General features: G+C 37.2%; 1 long non-coding RNA gene across 1 annotated transcript in view; it reads right to left on the bottom strand.

Moving 5' to 3' along the window:
- Window positions 1-20,211, bottom strand: part of LOC113417255 (uncharacterized) — a 28,072-nt gene extending 7,861 nt beyond the window's left edge. The window contains exon 1 of the long non-coding RNA XR_015745965.1: window positions 20,166-20,211. This is a non-coding gene — a long non-coding RNA (uncharacterized LOC113417255). The remainder of the gene's footprint in view (window positions 1-20,165) is intronic.
- Window positions 20,212-20,768: the final 557 nt, after the last annotated feature.

Here is a 20,768-nt window from a genome sequence, read left to right as displayed (position 1 = left end):
CTACAACTTTAACTTAGACAGACTCTTCCACTGTATAATGGGGATATGATTAGACAGATGGTTGGAACAATGAACATTACAACCTGGAGTTGTTTATTTCCATTGACTACAGTGGCTTATCTTGATTCAGCATCATTTTGCAAAAGTGGATAATTAAAACAAAACACAATAGTCCCTTAGTATCTAAAGTCAGTCCAAAGTCATCACAAGTTTGTTCTTTCCCAGAAGTCTGATTAGTATAGAGATTGAGCAAAACATTAACAGATTTTTGATTTGTTTTGCAAGTAAGGAAGTAAAATCCCTGTTACTTTCACAACTGGTGTTATGGAGAGTTTCTCAGTTTGATAGTGCATTGTTATCCACAGCAACAAATATTGCAACGTGGACCATAACTGCTGTTGCCTGGAGGAAAACCCAAGGACATTTGAAAGTGCATTGTTCTGAGTAAGCTGTGAAAGTGTATTTAGTTTGCAGTTGTTACACTAAAACCAAACAAGAGGTTTTGATGTATTGCCAGAAGGCTTTATCTTAAAACACACAGACACAGATGCACACACATCCATTATAATCAAGCACGAAGGACAGACAGATGCATATTTTGTGGTTCAGTACTATATGAAAAGTTATTTTCTTTTCATTAAAGTATCACTTTGTATATATTGCCTTATCGGAGGGCATACAGTAGGCAGTGTAGCCATTCCAGTACAGGATTAATCCACCTCAGTCAAGTTTTTATGTTAAAGGGCAGAAGGTTTATGGTGAAAAACGTCTTGCGGAGGCCTAGAAATGGAAATTAGGATTATTAAAATAAATGAATCATATATAGCAAAGGTTTCCAAGAATCATAATACATACATTAACTGATCACAGTCTATTATAAGGTAGTGGGTTTAGTCCAGGCTTAAAGTTAACCCAATATCAGCATAACAAAAGGATAATGTGTGAGAGGTACAACAGAAAATATTTTTCCCGAGCCAGAAATGTTAGAAGATTTAACTTAAACAACTTTTTTTTAAAAAAAAATCCCTTCTACCTATTCAAGACAGTAATATCTTTATGCTATTCTATTGTTCTAATTGTAGAAGATTGGGTCACAGCATTCCTTGATAGAAATAGAAAATAAATATGGAATTATAAGAATGGTTGTTCTCAACTGTAAGTACCTTGGTACCCTGGTATACTTGGATATTCATTCATTCATTCAATTTCTATAGCCACTCAACTCAACCAAATATTCTGAATAGCTTACTGCATGATTCTTAAATTATAAAACAATTTTAGAAAACATTACATTAATAAAAACATCCATGAAATAAATTTTCTGTATCTTTAAGCTGAAATTTCCTTCGTTCCTCCCTCCCTCCCTAAGTAATAATTTTATTATTTATTCATTTTGATCACTTTCCTATTTATTATTTGTACCAGAGACATTTCGGATATTTTAATAAAGGCAAATATCCTTATTTGGAATTTAAAAGTAATGCATAGAATTGTTTATTTTATTTCAAAAGCTTTGTTCGTTTATGTTATTTAATTATATTAGCAAAGCTGTTGAGATGGTCTGTTAATGATATATGCAAGGTGCTTAGTGAAATAAATTGTATTTATTGGTTGTCATTTTTTTCTTTTTTTTATTGCAATTTTGTCACCATATAAGCATTTCTTTTTGTGACTCTTCTAACACCCATAATTTCCCAAATCATTTCTTTTTAAAAATATTTAAAAAAATAAATATTGCAAAATAATAAATTCCTACAAGATTCTTGGCTGTATTGCATATGATCCCATAGGAGAACATCCAAATCTCCTAGGGTGGCATTCTTATTCGTGATCTCATGAGAAACGATCAACAAAATGGCATGTGATTTTGGGTGGTTGATTGTTGAGTACCTAGTTCATGATGCAAGCTGGAACATGAGACCTATACAGATTCAGTACAATTGTCTGAATCATTACAATCTAATTTCAAAAAGCAGGAAACGAAGCCCAAGCCTCATCCCTGGTATACACAAGAGCTGTTTATGTGCATTCTTCACCATACATGTCGATATGGAAGGAAAGCTTGGTGTTGGGTGTCCAAGTGGAATACAGAATTGTCCATATTATAAACCAGACCAGTTGCCATTTAGCCCAATTAATGGGTTTTTTTAAGACTGCAAACAAAACCTCAGCACTGGGGATTGGCCTTGAATTTTATATAAGCTAGTTAGGTATTCTGATTTGGAGCAATGGCCCTTCTCTACGTGAACTAGGGAGGCTGCATGCTAAGCATTCATATATACAAACAAGCATATTGCTTGTGTTTGTCACCAGCAGCTCTCTTTACTATCATTGAATCTTTCACCATTATTCTTTCCCATTTATGATCTTCATCTTGTTTTTCCTTTTTATTCCTGTATTTCTTCCATGAAGAATTTATAAGTGCTAAGTAAAAAGTCTTTGCATACCATTTTCTAGCTCGCTATTATTCTTCCAAATACAGCTATCTACATTATTAAAAAAAAAAAAATAAGATCCCAAATATTTGCATTTCTGTGGTAATACATTTTGTTAGCATCTCTGAGCTTACAAAATAGAAAGAGGAAACGAGACACAGTAATTGGATCTCTATTAATTGCATTTGCTAGATTAAATGCCTTTGGAAACTATAGCTCTTCCGTTAGGAATGTGCTGTAGATTTGGTTAGAGGTTGGTAAAAGAGATCTTCAGCTATCCTCAATATCTGTGAGCTGCCTATGGAATCAAAATAGTTTGTGGGGATGTAAACTGCTTCACTGGACACATATTTTGATCTAAAACAGCTTACTGCAAGAATTGCTTAGACTCACAATCTCCGCCAAAGGACTTATCATGTCCACAGTAGACTTTGTAATTTTTTGTATTTATTGCATTATAGTTATAGACCATCTCTAACCTAAGAATGATTATTCAGGGTTAGGTTTATTTTTGTTATGAGATCACACATCTCTGTCATTGACCACACTGCTGCTTGCAGTCATAACTAAGAGTAGGGTTAGTCTTTTCCATATTAAATCTGGAGGATAAAAATGGAAATTATACTAATTACTTAGCACTGTAGCTTCCCAAGTTCATATTTATTTTGTAGAATGATGTCAGGTATAAAAGAAAAAAAATGTGGGCTCAAAAATGCTAAATGGAAGCACATGTTATTTGGAAAACACATCTTTTTCTGCTTAATGGATGAGTGTTTTATCTGGAGCTTATGTGGTATGTTTGTGTAGTTACATGTTCTGCCATAATAGAACCATGCAATTTGACTGACATCATTAAATGCTCTAAGTTTAATTTCCCTTTTGTTTATTATGAACTTCAATTCTCCTTCTAAGCATTTTCAGACACTGTATTTTCATGGATTTTCATCCCAATATTCATGCTTATGGTACCATCTGTTAAACAATATAACAGAATGCAAGTTAAAGAGGAAATTAAAAACACCAAACCAAATTCAGACATTTGGATTTCCCATTAATAGCTTGCTAACTGCTCAGTTCAGAATTAACTGTTTCTCAAATATTTTCCTCTCAAAATAGGAATAGGAAGCAACACCTTTTTTCTTTTTACAAATTTTTCAGTTTATTTTAGTTCAATGTATTGGTTTCTCTTCAACATTCTATGAGGAATAGATGGCTAAGAGATTCTGCCTTTGTTGATCAGTCCCCCTTAGAAACTGAAGGTGTTCATGTATTATTTTGATACTCTATCTTTGAATCAAATTGTCACTGGTATATAGGAGTGACCTTGGATGTAAAGAGGAAGATTCTCAGATTAGGCAATGACCTGATAAATGAAATTTGAGTTTGAAGGAGAAGGGATAACAAAAGAATCTCAGTAGAGACCCTCCCTAGTTTTGGAAAAATAAAAATGAGGAATGGGAGGAGTAATTTCTGATTTGCAAAATGGATACCAGCCTTATGAGGTAATCCAGGCCAAAAAAAAAAACACAGCCAAGAGTACCATCTCTATTTTTATTATAAGGCTACATTAATAGAATCTTGTAAATCTGAAAATATCCCTTCTATCTCTCACTTTTATTCTCCCCAAAACCAGAGAGAGTCATTTTTGAGAAGCTCTCGCTACCGTTTCTCCTTTAGATTCAATTTCATGTATCACACTTAGACTGTGTATTTTCTACCTATTTTCAAAGGCCACATTTATGTTCTGGATGAAGCTTCATATAACACAATTTATTTAGTTAGTTTACATGTCAAGCATGTGTGAGAAAACAAGTATAAGTATAAACATAACATATAAACATATAAGTATAAACAAGTATAAGTATATACATAATAAATGAGTATGAATAAATGGGAACAGTAGGATAGGGACAGTAGGCACAGGGACAGTAGGACAGTAGACTTATGCACGCCCCCTTTCATGCCCTCTTAGGAATGGTATGAGGTCCATGGTAGACAGTTTAGGGTTAATGTTTTGGGGGTTTGAGGAGGTAACAACAGAGTCAAGTAGTGAGTTCCAGGCATTGACCACTCTGTTGCTGAAGTTGTATTTTTTGCAATAGAGTTTGGAGTGGTTTACTTTGAGTTTCTATCTATTGTTTGCCCGTGTGTTGTTGTGGTCGAAGCTGAAGTAGTCATTGACAGGTAGGACATTGTAGCAGACAATTTTGTGTACTAAGCTTAGGTCAGACCGTAGGCTAAGTTGTCTAGGTCCAAAATTTCAAGCCTGGTGGCATAAAAGGTATTCTATTGAGAGCTGAGGAGTGGAGTACTCTTCTTGTGAAATACCTCTGGACTCGTTCAATTGTATTAATGTCCATTATACAGTGTGGATGAGCTGTATTCAAGAATTGGTCTAGCGAAGGTTTTGTATGCCCTGGTTTGCAGGTCAATGTTACTGGAAAATATTTGTGTTCTGGATGGAGCTTCATATAAAACCATCACAGAAGGCTACAGAATCTATGAATAATTAATTTGAAACAATGAAAGTTAGGATTGGTAATGATGGATACATTCAGATGCTGTATGAGGGGAGGCGTAAAGGAATCCTAGAAATTCTGAGAGGGTTTCAAAATTGTTTTATTACTTCTTACAATAATAAAGTAGAAATCTAGTAGTCCTTGTATTATCTGTTTCCTGATTGCCTTACTGGAAGAGTTGACAATTATAGATGCTACTGCATTCTTTTTTAAAAAAAGTTTTATTTGTTTTATTAGTATAATATATAAAAATTCAATTTCAATCGAACAATGGGTACAACTGCTTGGGTACAATTATTTTTAAGCAATCATAATCAAAGTGTTTACAATAACATGTATCACAATAACATTAATACTGTAGTAACAATAATATTTTAACAAATTTCCATTTTAAAATTTATTCTTTTTACCATATGTCCCTTTCTTTCTAAGTTCTGTTTTTATTGTTTAGCCATCAATAAAATAAGTCCCATGTCAAAAAGTATGTAGTTTCTTCTTTATCCTTAATAGTAAGCATTATTCTATCCATTTCTGCACATTCTAATATTTTCTTAATTACCTTCTCATCTGCCGGGATCCCATCACACTTCCATTGTTGAGCATATACAATTCTAGTACATGTAAAATCAAGTATATAGCCTATCATATTTTTCTGGTAGAATGCCTAAAAAAATATCTCTACAACTGAATTCTAATGATCAGGTTATCATACTAATTGACTCAGGCTATAATACCGAATCCTAATAATTAATTAATCAATCAATCACTTTATGATCTCTAGAATTCTCTCCAGTAAGACTATCAGACTGATCATGCTTTCTTCAGTACATCTCCCTCTCACCTTTATTGAAGGTAGGGTTGGGGACATTCCTTTTCCACCAATCATTTGGCACTTCATCCATTCTTTATAATTTTTCAGACACTACCATTCTTTAGAATTTTCAGGTAATATGTAAAGATTAAAAATGCCTTCAATTCTTTGGGATGCAATTATTATGATTTCTATTCTGCTTTTCATATTTGCTTAATGGAACACATACTGTACTAGGAAAATTGAAAATTCTTACCTGTATTTTTGGGAGTGATTTTGTTGTTACTTTAGGATTAGGGGGAAATACTAATAGGTTTACTGTAATTTTGTAGGGTCAGAAGGTGCCTACGTTTTAGTGTGACCACATCCCATTATTTCAGCATTTTTTTCCTTTTTCTTTTGCCTCAAAGCTCATATGTCCACACTGCTAGATCCTCACTATCTTATCACTATTAGTAACTTGAATAGGAGTTAAGGGTTAATGAACATTTCCTTTAAAAATTGTGCACGTGCATAGGCATGTTTACATGCTTATTTATTCTATCCCTTAGCCTAAACATAGTTGCAAGGAGCCCTCAGGGTAGTTCACAATGAATAAAATATAAAACAAAAAAATATCCAATAAAATAGCTGAAGCAACTATGTGAAGTAGATTAGATACAAGTTAAAAGCATCAATCATATATTCTAGTGTATGTTGAACCTCTGGTGCACTTTAATTTTTTAGTTCAGCATTATGGAAGAAAAATAAATTAAATAGACTTTGGAATGTTGAGAGATTTGGGTTTAGAGAAGATTGAACCATATTACCTTTTACCATCTCTTGTTAAGAAGATGACCAACCTCCAGGAAAAAAAAGAGTAATGGGAGTAATTTTGCAAAATTTAAATGACTTGTCAAACTTTACACGTTTCTCTAACACAGTAGCTCGGCTAACCAGAGTTCATCTGAGCTTTTATATATAGTCTGTTGTGTTTGATCATGTTCTGAAAATCAGGTAGATATAGATACAGCACCATCAGAGGTGGTATTCAGCCAGTTCTGACAGGTTCTGGAGAACCAGTACCGGAAATTTTGAGTAGTCCAGAGAACCGGTAGATACTCTGGTTGGCCCCACCCCCATCTATTCACTGCCTCTTGAGTTCCAGCTGATCAGAGTTCCAGCTGATCAGCTGGGTCTTCTTTTGTTGTCCTGCACAGGAGAACGGAGCGGGAAAGCAGGTTAGTGGGGTGGGATGGAAATGGAGATTTTGCAGTATATCCTTCCCCTGGAGTGGGGTAAAAATGGGAATTTTACAGTATCCTTCCTCTGCCACACCCATCAAGCCACACCACAGAACTGGTAGTAAAAAAAAATTGAATACCACCACTGAGCACCATCAATTGGTATGAGTTGGCCCAAAAATGCAGGAACAAACAAGCCCAAGCAATGGAGAAAGGATATGAATTGTGAGACTGAGAGATGAATAATAACAATAGTAGCTCGCCTGCAGGGAAAGAACTTATGGGGAGTTCAGAATGGAAGTAAGTATGTAATAAAAGTGAATCAAATATAGCAAAGTCACCAAGAGGTTCCATTCTCACCAAGTTACTACAGAGATAGCTCCCTAAAAGAACAATATAACCATCCAACTGGTAGATGACAGAGGAATTTAGTGACTCTGTTAAATATGAATGTTGTTAGTTACCTGAAGATCAAGATGATGGTGCAAAAGCAATTTTATTGTCCATAACATGGATAGGAATAGGTCTTATTCCTTATAGGTGCCTCATCATAACCCAAAAATGCTGTTTAGCTCAAAAAGGATTGTATAAATACACCTTTGTTCTTGTCCATTGCTTAATCCTCAAGGTAGTTACATTCTAACTAAAGGACACGAAACAAACATTTTCTCATTTTAGTATTTGAAAAGAAAGAACTCAAGAGGACAGAGCAAAAAATCTTTTTGGCAGCATCCTCATTACAGAAATATTTAAACTTCATAGTCCTGTTTGTTACCACCATCTGCAACTTCAGCATTTTGTTTTATCACTGCTTCAGTCATACAAATAATTCCAACCAATCACAGAAAATGTGGCACAGAAGATACCATTATCGTATTATATAGGCAACCAGATTTATTAACAGCATCATTGGCAAATAAATCCAATTGAAGCAATAAAGGTAATATTTGGGAGAGAGGTTTCATAGGTAATTTGAAATAATACAGCAACTGAATGATATCTTGATGCTTCATTGTATACCTGATTTGGATATGCACTGACATCAGTGAAAGCAAATATAACATTTTGTAAGGAGGATAATGCTCTTTGACCAATTAAACATTAAATTTCACTTCTGAACATATCATTACAATGGAAAAAGGTCAAGGGTGGGATTCCAATTTTTTAACAACTGGTTCTGTGGGTGTGGCTTAGTTGGTGGGCATGGCTTGGTGGTCATGTTATTGGATGGGGTGGCCAACTCAATATCACTCACATTGAGACACGCATCTCCTCGCCTGGCCTCTCATGACTGTGGGGATGCTGCAATAGTCATAAGTGTGAAAAATGGTCATAAGTCACTTTTTTCAGTGCCACTGTAACTTTGAATGGTCACTCCACACAAGCAAAGTACCAGCAAACGAGGGGAAAAAACCTCCAGAGACATTCCTGAGACAGGAAGTCTAGTCCTGCCAAGATTGTAATAAGGGTTAACGGAGAGGCAGTTTCTGTAAGCAACACCAGAATGTTTCCTTCCTGCCTTCCTTACAGGATTAGGCCAGTAATTTCTTCTAACAACCGGTTCTCCAAACTGCTTAGAATGTTAACAACCGGTTCTAGCGAACAGGTGCGAACTGGTAGAATTCCACCTCTGAAAATGGTATTGTTAAAAATGTTTATAAAAAGTATCTTTTGATGTCCAGCTCCTGAAAATAATGTTCTTTTTAAAATCAATTTTGGCTTATCTTTGGGCCATTGTCTGTTCAGGGTTGGTTTCTGACCTCATATCAGTTACAAGGATAGTTATCCTTACCAATGTTATAATAAATTGTATTGGATTAACTTCCTATTGTGGAATGTTTATCAGTGGTGGTTACCTGGATTTGGATATAAATGTTTTGAGGATTCCAGAATGGGATGACTTGGAAGAGGCATGTTACAGTCATATTATCTAAAACCAAGGATAGCCAAGCATTTCCATCATTTATCTGAGAGCCTGCAATTGGCACATTCAATTCAATAAGAATTGCACTCTTCCTGTCTCTCCCTTTTCCAACTTTTTAGGAAAAGAAAGTTAAACTGAAATATTTGCCATCTGAAAAAAGAATGAGATTATCCCAAAATAGGTTGTCAAAAACACTGACAAGTACAGATAGAATATGATTTATGGACCTTTAACTTTTTAAATTAAAAATTTTATATTCTTAGGTAATACAGTATCACTGGTATGCATTGAATTCTTGCACTGCATTCCAAATTATCTATATCACATTAATTTATCATAGATATGTTTCCGTTGTGTGAGTAAAATGGACAAGATAAATTGAATTAGCTCAACATTTTAGATTGGAAAGGAAAAAAAAATCATGAAAAACTGTCAAAGGCTAAGGGAATCAACTTCACAATTGAAAATGAAAAAAAACCCGAAAGCAGTATTGAAAGAATGCCTTCATTTAAGTGTTCTGCTAGCAAACAGCTTCAACTTTCATGTGGGTAAGAAACTCTTGCAACTGAGTGGATTTTATTTTTTATTGAAGTCAACGAAACAGGACTCCCAACTTTCCAAATATTTTCATTTCCTTCCCTCCACAGGTACTTTACATCAGAGGTGTCAAACTCGATTTCATTGAGGGCCACACCAGAGTTGTGTTTGACCTTGGGGGCCAGGGTAGACAGGGCCAGCTTGACGTCACTCGTGTTGGGGGTGTCTGTAGTGGCCCGAGTGCTCTGCCAGTGAAAATGGGCTCCGAAGTTCCATTTTAAGCTGAGACAAAGGTACAGGATAGCAGGAAGGTGGCCTCCTGTTACCCTCTGCCAGTAAAAACAGAGCTTGAGGGGGCCACCCACGCCTCCACAAGCTCCATTTTTGCCCGCGGAGGGCAGCAGGAGGCCATCGCAGCCTAAAACAGTGAGGCCCTCTCGAGCTCCATTTTCCAAGGCAGAGGCACCATGGGCCAGTCCTGTGCTGTTTCTAGGGTATCCCCATGGGCCAGATCTAAGCACCCCATGGGCCGGATCCCACACCCTGCTTTACATAGTAATGCGAACAGAATTGCATCCTAATCCATTGAATAAGGGTAAAGAAATAGGAAGCCTTTTGAAACTTCTAGCGATGATATCAACACAAAACCAATGGGTGTGTTTATCAATTCTAAAGCAATGGAGATCAATCTTGAATATGGGAAATCAAGTCTTATGTAGTAGTAAAGTCCACAAGTACATTGTCCTCAATGTACAACCATTCGTTCAGTGACTGTTCAAAGTTACAACGGCACTGAAAGAAGTGACTTGTGATAGTTCTCACCTTTATGACCCTCGTAGCATCTCCGTGGTCACATAGACAAAATTTGGGTTCTTGGCAACTGGTATGAATTTATGACAGTTGCCGCACCCTGTGGTCATATGATCACCATTTGAGATCTTCCCATCCAGCGTCTGACAAACGAAATCAATGAGGGAAGCCGGATTTGTTTAACAACTGCATTGTTCAGTTAATTGCAATGTTTCACTTAACAACCATGGTCTTAGTCGTGATTCTACAGAGCATAGGCAATAAGTTACAAACTGAGCAGTTTGTAATTCTTTATTATTGTTCCTAGCACAGTAACCGGCAAACACAGATAAACCAAACAAGGTTAGCACTGAAATCAATCTTCTTTCATTGTAATTTAACCCTTTACCCCACCCACCTAATCGCAGTCTATCTCCGCCCTGAACTTACTTCCCAATTACCCTATTAACCAGAGGTGGGTATTCAGCAAGTTCTGACCAGTTCTGGAGAACCGGTAGCGGAAATTTTGAGTAGTTTAGAGAACTGGCAAATCCCACCTCTGACTGGAGATTTTACAGTATCCTTCCCCTGCCACGCCCACTAAGCCACGCCCACATTACCAGTAGTAAAAAAAATTGAATCCCACCACTGCTATTAACCCTATAATGTGACAGCCTACATCACATACTAACTACCCGCGATTCCCAGCTACCCTGTATGCCTCCCGTTCCTGCAGTTGCCCTCCTTAATCCTTCACCCGGTTTAATCTTACATGTTGATAAACACCATCATCTCTACTCCCCCTCTTCATGGATTTATTGCCCTGGTGTTGTTCATTGCCAATTCTTCATAGCCAATCATGGACATGTAAATAAGTTCCTGAGTTCCCCTCCTCAACTTAGATTATCAATCATTAGAATGTTATCCAGCAGCATTGTTTGCTTCCTCCACTCCATCTCCCTCACTCCCCTAAGCTTCAGATTCTGTTGAGCAAGGCATTTCACGAAGCCTGACACATGGCAAAAAAGGTCACAATACTGGGTATGACTCATTTGGCTGGCAACCCTGTTCTCCATTGCAGTTGTAAATTGAGGTCTACCTAAATAGGGTACACGCACATACGTTTTGTTGTTGCTGCTTGGAATAATTAGGCTCATGTACGATTTCTTTGATGGAAATTGATATGACTTGAGCAACCTCAGTGGGGAATCAACACTTAATACACTTAGTTAAGTGTTTGTAGGAATTTGTGGCTTTTATCATTCTGGTGAGGGCAGCATTTTGGTGTTGCACTTCAAACTCCACCCCTTTTATGGGTGCACACAATATGATGCATATTTAAAAGTGGAGGATCTTGTATCCCCATTCTGAGATATTGCTTTTATCACTCTTGTTCCATGTTTCCCCTGCACAGATGCTCTGATATATTTGTTTCTGCTGCCTTTCTTCCCATGTAGCCTTTGCATCATGTTTGCACAAGCAAAACTCCATCGTACGGCTTAGGAATATTACCAAATTGTATAGGACCCTTTAGCCATCAATCTCAAATGGTGGAAATGTAAAAGTGCCATAAGGAGAAGTATTGCTAAAACAGTGAATGTTATCTTTACAGGAAACGCAGATTCCCCCCTCCCTCTTTTTCCTTCAGGAAAAAAACAACATTGAATGTCATCTCTTTCAACAGGGGAATCATATAACTGTGGCATCTTCAGCTTGTGAGATCTGAGCCATAGTCAATTGGCCTTCATCTAATTCCTGACTGATTCTTGATTCTGGAACATCTGATTCAATAGAAATTCCACAGCACCATCTTCTGGAAATGGGCTTGGAAATGAGAACAAAACTATAGTGCAGTGCCCCAACGTCTCAATGGTGAAAGCTCAATCATACAATATATGATGGATGTCCCACCCCAAGAGATGGGGAAGGGGGCTAAATTTTGCTAGATCTACCAGCAGCTTTTAATAGCATCAAGCATTTGCAGATTTTCATTGCTCCTTCTGATTTATGATTAGTGTCCAGGAACCGGACTGAAATCAGAAAAGAAAACCTTCTAATTGCTTATATATTTTGCAAACAAAAATGTGTAAATGTCAATAAAAGGATATATAATTTCATGAACACACAACTGATCCAGGCAAATACTAAATTATACCAAATACTAAATTAAATGAGGCTATATCTACTTTGCAGCTTTCATTGTGGATATCATGTTGCCAATCTATTATGACAGATCTATTTATTAAATGTCTTTGTGTTGATACTGTGAATGCAGAAAAGGACTACAGTAATACTGAATTTTGAGTGGGGAAATTATTAACATTTCAAAGATGTTTTGATTAAGATTGTCTACCTAAAGTGCAGGAGAGAGGAATCTCCACCTTCTGCTTTATAAAAGTAGTCTGTTTATTTCTTATACACCTCACTATTGCAAGGGTATATTCATAAATTCATTTTTACCCCTTTCCATATTAATTTGCCATTTCTTTAAAAAGCACAAAATAGCATTTGTGTGCTTAGATAGCATTTTCATTGTGTTTCACTCATTACTTAATGTATACTCTCAAAATATGTCATGTCAATGTTTTCTTCTCAAAATATATATATTTAAAAATATATTTCACTACTTTTGTGGTTGAGAACTGAACTGGAACATTAGGAGGAATAAAAGCCGGTGGATATAACATAATGAACCCATTACTCCTTGAGGTTCTAGTCACATGAAATAATACTGAAATGTCCGTGTTTTGAATTTCATAAATATTTCACTTCCTTCTTTCTGGAGCTCTGATGAAGGACACATTAATGTATTGAATATATGTAGACATTATATTCTCCCATTCCTCCCTCAGTCTCATGCACGTGCATTCATACAGAAATATGGAGAATAGATAATGTTGAATTATTTTTTTCACCAACATCAAACTCCAATTGGATCCACCAAATGACTAGAAAAGAGACTTCAAGGTTCTAAATCATAGAAACTAGTGTTTCTCAACCTTGGCAGCTTCCAAGTGTGTGGATTTCAATTCCCAGAATTCTCATCTATGGCCATGCTGGCTGTAGAATTGCGGAATTTGAAGTCCACATACCTGGAAATTGTTTGGATTGGGAAACGCTGATCTAGATAGGAAACTTGAAAACAGGTATGTTTTGCAGACTATGAATCACTGATGGCAGCAGTAAGAAAGATGTCATTTATTAGCACTTGTCTCTCATTTCCTTTGCATGGAGAGAAGGAGGCAGTATGACTAATGTTTGTTGATGTTTGTTATCTGCTTAGCTATAGTACTGTTCACTAAAGAAATGTATCTGTGCGAGGGAATAAAGAGAATCCTCCACCTAATTCCATTGCATTTGATAGGAAAAAGGATCTGGAATAGAAATATCAACTGTCATGGATTTCTAAGGGAGTGGTTATTCAAGAACATATTATGTAATGTCTGGTAGCATAAATTGAGGTTAATTATACTGTTTTCTAGCTTAAAATCTGCTCAAAAAGCAGTTTCAAAAACCTGCATCTGTTTTCCTTGGCAACTTTTCAACAATAAGGCTTTTGTATGCAACCTGGAGATAGTTTTTAACATAAATTATTATTATTATTTCTTCCATTTAGTTGTGTCCAATTCTCAGAGATTGCCTGCACAAGTCCCTGCAGTTTTATTGGAAGTGTTTTTCAGAAGTGGTGGCCTCCTATGACAGGCTCAAGGTCACCCAGTTGGCTTTGTGCCTAAGGCAAGACTGGAACTCAAGGTCTCCAGCCTGATGCTTTAACCACTAGACCAAACTGGCTCTCTGCTTCCTTCAGACTGGCATCTGTTTTCTTTGGCAACTTTTCGAGACAGATAAAGTATGCAAAATATGCCAAATATAAAGCATGAAAAAGTATGCAACTTGGAAGTAGCTTTTAATATAAATTCACAGAGAAACCCTTCCGAATGCAAATTTTCCTGGCATCATGCCTTGTAAGGGAAGGATTCCTGTTGCAAGGTGTGTGTGTGTGTGTATGTATGGTATTCAGCTTTGTTTGAGTATTTTCCCACGTCATTATAGTTGTGCTTTTAAAGTTGTTTCAGCAGAATCTCATCTGCCATCATCAGGATTCTGTATTGTGTTTGTCTGTGAGTCAGGCTTTCACAGCCGTTTCTGTTTTGAATTTGGTGCTAGCCTACTGCTACAACTTTAAAAGCACAACTATAATGACGTGGGAAAATACCCAAACAAAGCTGAATACCCATATAAATATATATATATATATATATATATATATATATATATATATATATATATATATATATATATATATATATATATATATATATATATATAGTTCCATACATCACAGAACTCAGGAGGTTGCACCACAAAACCTCAGGATGTTACAACGCAGTCAACGACCCAGGAGATTACAGCACAAGACCCAGGATGTCACAACAATAGAACTCAGAAGGTCATCACAAGCCCATTACCCACGTCGTTACAACACAGGAGGCTGATAGACACACAGCCAATAACTCAGCCACACATGTTCTTACAAAAAAGCCAACCAATCTGCAAACATCACACACACACACACACACACACCCATGCACACATACATCTATATCTAGTTTAAACACTGATTATATATTAACTCATCCTTCAGTATAATTTTCAGAAAAAATATGTTTCTCTCTCTCTCTCTCTCTCTCTCTCTCTCTCTCTCTTTCCCTCCCTCCCTCCCTCCCTCCCTCCTCTCTCTCCTTCCACATAGATTTGTGACTTCAAGAAGACAGATGCTAATGGAAACCATTCAATGCTGCTGTCCATACTGTGGGGAGATCAGTTCTGGCAGATCTCACAAGCCCACTTACGAAGAAATCAGCAATGAATTTATTTTACATCCTACCTAGTCAAGCACAGGACTTAACAGGAAATTGCTTGGAAAGAAGGATTCTGTTGCACCTGCTTACAATTCTAACAGTGCAGCCCATTCTCTCTTTATCCTTGATCTAAATCTCAGATTTGCTGAAAACATCTTGAGAACTGTTCCTACAGCTTTATTCTGGATTCACATATTGTTTCTATTTGTGTACTGACAGATAATGACGGTAGATCACACAATCTATCATCAGAACATCACTGAAGATAATGAAAGGAAAGTAATTTGTCTTTCTGTTTCATTCCCTGTCTGTTGGAGAATCTAAAATCACAACAAAAAATATTCCAGTACAAAATACTCATTTGAATATAAAGAATCAACATGAAAGATTAACATGGCAGATGAAGCAAATAGACTAAGACCTGACCTGTCAATAAAATAAATGGTTTCTTTTTAAGCATTACTGTAACTATTGGAAGATCCATGGAGTTGCTGGTAATTTGTGCTAGGAATATCTGGTGAGACCATGTCCCAGAAGTGAGATCCATTATTCCTTACTTTGAATTCTCTATGGCATGGAGCACATTGTTAGAAATTTTACTAAATTCCAATATTTGACTCTCTCAGCAGGTACAGTTAATTGCATTTAAAAGAATTCTTAGCAAAGTGTATTTTCTTTTGGAAATTCATAATGTTGATATTGGAATTAACAGTGCTTGATTCAGATCTGTGGCTGCAATGTATCAGAATTTCTAGGATCTACTTTGTACGTTTAAGAAAAACAGATCATCTTGGCTTTCCGGGGAAGATCAAGAGATGAAGCTACAGGGCAAGAGCTAAGGCAGCCACCATATGTGTGCCAAATGCTTTTCTGTGGCTGGCTGGAGGAGAGCACTGTGTACTCATCAATCTTGGATGTAGAAAAACAGCTGGATGAATTGTGGAAGAACCTGCTTGGTTACTTTTGTGGCTTAATTAGTTTTAACACAGCTGCTGTGAAATCAACTTCAGATGTATTTTTTCAAACATTTGCTCTGGCCTAAATATAGCAGTACATGGTTATTTCTTCTTTACAAATAACAAAAATCCATTATTTTCTAGATTTCTTATCTTATCACTAACTTTCTTCTCATAAGGCTCCCCTGCTTACTTTTGCCATTATACTAACCCAGACAATTATTTCAGGCTGAGAGGCAACAATTGGCTTAAATACAAGCATTTGACACAATGCTGTGTATGAGATCTGTACATAGGTCTCTCATTCTCATCCCACATCTACATCTCACTGGCTCTTGCACATCTTTCCTTTTAACTCCAATTGTGCATTCTCTTAGGTTTCACAAAAGAATTACATTTGCTCCAATTTCCAAACCAAATATGTACTGTATGTTCTCATAACCACAATATTTGACGTGTAGTACTACAATTATTTTCCTGGAAATATACATGTTTAGGATTACATTTATTGTGCAAAGATGCATGTATAAGGGTATATGTATGTAAGACATGCTTGACAATCATTTAATGTTTTCATTTATTAAAAGATGCCCCTCAATCACCAAGAAGCCGATTAATCTGCTGAGTTATTAATCTGCTATCTGATTAAATATTAATTGCTGTAGATGGAAGTTCTCACAAATCTTAACAGTAGCTAGCATTTTTAGAATAGATAACCTTCCTCTCACTGTGCAGGGAATATTTTCCCCAATCTCCAGCCAGCTCTGGCAGGGAGCTTTTTAAACTAAGAGGTATTGTTTCCTACCCTTTATTAGTGCACATGTATACAAGCTGTACATCACGTATCCATTTCCTGTGAATATCTGTATCCATTTTCCTAAACTCCATGGGAGTGTGCGATTTTCACCAGTATTGATTAATAAAGCACACAGAGAGATTAAGGTACTCTTAAGTGACCATCAGCTTGAATTTCCTCAGCCAAGTTCTCTATTGTGCTGTCCAACTCTCAGCATCATTGGAGCTGTTTTTAGGATTTTGTTAAAATGTCCAAATATAGGTGGTGAGATCCCTCTTAGTCCTGCCAAACTCTCTTCCGCAATATTTTCTCAAGCACAAACAGCCTCAACCTTTGTGCAGGATGAGTGGTTGACTGAGAGAGGAGATTAGAAAAACATAACAGGGGGAAATAAACAACAGCAACAAGAACAAGTGGACTATAGAAATTTGAAAGGGCTTGATCATTCTGGAGTGAGGGACTGATTACAGCTAAAGCATTTGCTTTCTATAAAAGTATACCCTCTAGAGATATTTAAGCAAATCTATTCTCTTCTTTTCTAAAGCGGTGTCAGCCTTCAAGATCTTTTCTACTGCTTTGCATCTTTCGGCTGCCATAAGTAACGGTGGGAGGGGTTGTGTCTGGGAAGAGAGCTGGAGGTGTTACATTCTTGTGTTGTATAAATGAGGAGTGGTGTGGGGAAGTATAAATTCCTGCTCTTAAGTTTCTATTCCTTGCTTAGCCTTTCTTTTCTCTGCGCAACTGCAAATCTTTATCAAAATATGTCAAGGTCAATGGACAGAGGCCTCATCACCACCTGAAGATGCCCACATGACCATATCCAGAACTTTTAATTGGAAGAATCTTTTGAACTTTGTGGGGTGGGAACAATTCCATCCCTTTGTATATGTGATCTGCGCGCCTAATTTCTTAGATTCAGAATTCTACCTGTAGCTACCACTTCAAATTTCAGTAAAATATTTCTTTCCTCTAATCTATGGAGTCTAAGTATTTCTTTCTTGGATTTTGAATGGAGCACAGACTGACAAGCAGTTTACTGCTGGAACAAATTGGACGCAGTAATATCCCTCCCCACAATCTTCCCACAGAAATATGATTCATCACAAGATAACATCCTTCCAAGCCCCACAATGCATCCATGGATAGCAAGACAGGAGGAGAAAGATAGCCGCTGTCATTTTCCTGAAATGATAGGGTTTGTTTTTAAAATACTGAAAAAAAATGGGAAATTGAAGAGAAATATCTAAGTCTCACTGCCCCAAATTTAACTTTCTATGTCATCATCTAGCCAGTCAGATCAAAACCATATATAAACTTTTTCAATCAGGTGCAAAAATGGGGAAACCCTTCCAACATGATATGCCAGTTTAAAAAAAAAAATAGTCCTGTTCTAGCATTACAGCATGTAAACAATGGTAAATAGCTCCTTCTTTTGTAAGCCTTCTAGAATTCATCTGGTGAATTGTAGTGAGTGTCCTTCAAACTTCTCAGAATTTATTTTTAAAATGCTACTTCAATTTGAATGTACTTTGAAAGGAGCAAGACCTCAAAAGTGCACATTTTTGCACAGTTCTTAATTTAATTCAAGCTTAATCTCAAAAACATACTCCACCCCCTTAGTAAAAACCAGTTTGTCATGTCCCTGTCAGAATCTGATTCAGAGGGGGAGGCCGAGCAGCTGACAGGGAGTGGGAGTGTGGCTCCGTTGGCTGTGGAAGAAACTGGGGAAGGGCAAAGTCTGGCTGGGCAGAACAGGGGAGAGCAAGAGCAAGGGAGAGGGGGTTCGGAAGAGGACCCAGACCCCCCCTTCATCCTAAGGCACCCAGAGAGGAATGGAGAAGGGAGCAACGTGAGATGCGTGGCTTATGGGGCAGGAAAGGGCCCTGATTCCCTTCATTAGCTGCAGCTGGGAACACAGTGTTTAAAAAGGGAAGCTGCGCACAGCAAGCTGTTGGGAGCAAATCGTGAATTATGGTTTCGTCGAGGCTTATCTGTGTTCCTGGTGTCTTCCCAACTGCGTGTGTTTTGCTGTGCTTTCAAGTCTGTAATTCCTTCTCCTGCCCTGTCAAGTTAATTACTGCAGCATGGTTTGTTTGGATTTTTAGTTACAGTTGGTGTGTACTTTGTTTTCAGACTGAATTTCCTCCACTTAAAGACTGTTCCTGGGAGAGCTTTTCTCCAGCCGAAGGTAACCTGGACATTGGGAGAAAAGTTGGAGATAATAAAGGGTCTCTTCTTGCTTATTTGACTGTGTTGCCTTTGTGCCATGCCCTGGGTCATCACACAGTTAATACTCTTATGCAACATGAAAAGTAGGAGAAATTTCATTGGCATCCTTCTCGGTGGTCCAGCAATGTGTTGACAGGCAGACTTATTCCACCCGCTTTACCCCTCTTGCTCTTTCCATACATGTATCCGTAAGTGGGGAAAACAGTCTTTAATGAGCTTTTTTCCATCTGGTAAGATGCAAATGCCAGTTTTCAATTCTGACAGTAATACATTTGGAAGATGACAAGCTAGGAAAAAGATGTCTCCTTCTGTATGCCACTCTCATCCTAATATGTAATGGAGAAGCTTTTCTTTCTTTTTATTAACAACGATGACAGCAGATTGAGAGATCTGCTCTGCTCTCTTCTCATTTTAGACCCTTTTGTCTGTTTCTCCTAGGCTAGTATCTTTTACAGCGATTGGCTTTGGCTGTTTTGTACTGCAGAGTAAATTATTTTATAATGATCTAATATCGATATATCAATAGAATTATTTATTGATGGAAGCACAACGTTTTGCATTTACAGCTAGGCAAAATCATTCCAGCCTGGATCCTATGAGAGCAAATTGGGATCTTCTGCTCCCACTGGATCTACAGGAGTGATCAATTCCTTCTTGTATTTATGCAGGGTGATTGGGAATAAATCCCTACGCTCACCACCTCTCTCTCTCCTTCCTGTAAAACTGACCACAAATTCACCAGCAATACAGACTTCTTGGTATGGAGGCTGCTGCCACTGCTATTGCATTTCCTGGATTGATCATGTGACCATAGCATTAAAAAAAAAGGTGAAAGTTTTCCCTTTCCAGTAAGGTGCAGTGCTCACCTCCGTTTCTAAACCAAGGTAGCCAGTATTGTCCAAAGACATTTCCATGGTCATGTTGTCAATATGACTATACACCAAGGTACACAGGAGGCTGTTACCTTCCCACCAAAGCGACACCTATTTTTCTACTGGCATTCACATGCTTTCAAATTGCTAGGTGGCATGGCTTGAGCTTCACCAGTGAACCGTAAATGTTTCTCTTTGGAAAAACTCCCTACCTCACTCCTTTGTTGCTGCATTACGAAGCCTCCACTGGGATGCTATGCTGCTTGAGAACACGTTTGTAGACACTTGTTCCAGGTTCTGTTAATAAGACAAGCAAATCATTGTCAAGATAAGATAAAGACCAAGTTAAACTGTGAGATAGAATAACCTGCTGCATATATGCTGTAGTCATGTTGTTCTGTATGTTCTAGCAGGGAGAATACTTGAATAATTGCTTGAATATCCAGTGAGCCAGATGAGCAAGCCAGCATAAAATCAATTGTATGTATCCAGGGATAAAAGCACTGCCCCTTGAAGACAGTTCACTGAGTCTCTCCACCTTCTTTTTTTTAATGACAGCTGCAATTCATTGCCTTCTACCTGAACTTCAGCTTCTCCTAGCTATAATTAAGCTGTGTAACTAATGGACATCCTACTGATTCAAAAGAGAACAAAGCTCCAATGTCATGTCATCCTTTTATATGGCATGAATGTTAACAATTTGGGTACAATCTGTTGCATATTGAAACATCTGAACAATCACTTTATTTCTCACAGTAATGAGCATGATGTAATAGTTGATAGGGAGGCATTGCCAATATATTTGAAGAAACAGC

Source organism: Notechis scutatus, chromosome 1, assembly GCF_049901735.1.
Source record: "Notechis scutatus isolate UNSWTSFEM ecotype Mainland chromosome 1, rNotScu1.2, whole genome shotgun sequence".
NCBI lineage: Eukaryota > Metazoa > Chordata > Lepidosauria > Squamata > Elapidae > Notechis > Notechis scutatus.
This window is presented reverse-complemented; position numbering and strand designations above follow the sequence as displayed.